Source organism: Frankliniella occidentalis, unplaced genomic scaffold (genome assembly GCF_000697945.3).
Source record: "Frankliniella occidentalis isolate FOCC.00 unplaced genomic scaffold, Focc_3.1 Scaffold255, whole genome shotgun sequence".
Classification (NCBI taxonomy): domain Eukaryota; kingdom Metazoa; phylum Arthropoda; class Insecta; order Thysanoptera; family Thripidae; genus Frankliniella; species Frankliniella occidentalis.
This window is the reverse complement of record NW_026267381.1, coordinates 306,228-308,302: the sequence shown is the minus strand read 5'-3', so window position 1 is coordinate 308,302 and position 2,075 is coordinate 306,228.

The following is a 2,075-nucleotide window of genomic DNA, read 5'->3' as shown; positions in this document are numbered from 1 at the left end:
AGGAATAACTTTGATAGTTACCAGTTACACGTCTTCTGCATTGCCATGCCCTTTTTTAGCGTATTAATACTATGAAGGTTTACGCTTTCCCTTGACTTGGTGTGTAACTACAGTGTTGTACTTGGGCCAACCTTCTAGTTCTAGTTTATGTTATTATGCAATGGTTGAACTAATATCCTTATCTTGCGGCAGAGTACACTGAGTTCACCCAGGCTCTTCTTGCAAGGTAGGGGTACCTAAGCCTTCACCTTAGACTGTATCAGCTGTGATTTCAATGCAGCATTCCTAATGTGTGTATTTTAAATATCTCTAACTTTTCGAATAAGGTAAAGTTGTACTGTGTGTTTTTGTATACTTAAATTCGTGACTAGTTATCCACTAGTGCAATTGCACGTCTAGCCAGTCTCTACGCAAAGACTTCTGTGTCTGAAGAAGCCAGTGTTTGTACAGCTCTATGCTGCAAAATTTTAGTTAACTTGATGAGTTTGATGTATTCACTGGTTTTGTTGGTGTCTCTAGATGGATTTTTCTTATTTAGCACGACCATGTTCCTCCCAGTCATGTTTTTCAAAGCATGGATTTCATGTATTAATTTACCTGTATTCTAAGACTCAAATATTGTTTCTGAATCTGCTACTGTTATGATAAATTGGTACAGCTTTTACTGTTTATTTTTTCATGTTCTTTGGGACTTGAACGGAAGTTTACATACTGAGGGTATCAAATGACAAAATCCAACAAGAACCAATGTTTCGCACTGAATTTGGCAAGGGATAAAGACTTGCTGACTGGTGAGTGAAATTAAAGCAGTCACTCATTTTGAGGGTCAGAAACTGCAAATGATTTCATAGTGAGTTTTCTGTCTTTATTGGGCTCTGAAGCAAGTCCAAAGTGACTTCATTTTCTGTGAAACCACTAGAATTTCTGTATGGTGGAGAGCTTAGGTCCACGAATCGCAATACAGAATAACTATACAACCTAACAGTTTTTATTCAGATTTATTTAGGACCTAACTGGTAGTTACAGTTCTTGCAGTGTCAGTATTTTATTGTCTCACACAAAAATTTTCCACACTTTCCAGAAGTATTAAAAAACTAAATTCATTTTTTCTCATTTCTGTTTTAAGTTCATTAACATGCACATAAGTTCATCAAGAGTACACCGAATTTGAGGGGAACTTGCTGTTCAGGGCACATACTAGGATAAGTTCAAATCCGCTGAGCAGAGCCCTGGTGGACGGTTGGATGTGGGACGGGGTCTGGTAGCACGTTCCACCGTCCACCCATCACCTAGCCGGTGTATGAAGATATCCAGACCGCTATTTCCGATTTGCGACTTGCGCTCTTCGACTACTTGCGACAATACCATGAGGAATCGTCTAGAAAGTACTCGTTCAGCAAATGACAGGAGCACGGCGCCTGTGAGACTCCGGGTAGGCCAGCCCGCAGTACACGCATGCACAGCAGACGCATAGCCCACAGGCGCTATGAGAGCTTGCACGCACGCACGCCTCCCGTCGCGGATAGGCCTCACTTATCACGACAAGCTTGTGTAGAGAAACGCCGATAGAGTTACGATAGAGCTGACGATTGAATCCTATCGTCATTTGTGTCGCACCGAAAGAGCCGCTGTCGTCGGCACTGGGCCACCGATAGGCCCTATCGTCGGGCGTTGCCGTGACGACAGACGCTATTGCTGCACGGTAGCCAGCTACGATTCAGGTATCCCCGAGAGCAATTCTAAATCCACCCATGGTAAAGTAAGAACGGGGGTAAAGAATTGTCTCACCATCTTTTGATATGTTGGTGGTTACGTTATTCCTCATGCTACCAGACGTAACCTCATACTCTCTCTATTTTTAATTTTTTTTGTCCACTTCTACACTTTTATATTTGTAGAATTACCAGAATTAGTACATTGCATTATAACTTTAAAAAATATCTTTTCACTGCTGTGCGTCAAATAGGCAGGCAGGCACGGCCAGCATGGAGACTCAATGGGGCCAGGTCACTTAAAGCTGAAGTTGGGAAGCGAGGCCGGGGCCGGCGGCCGGCGGGCGGGGGAAGTACCTCTCA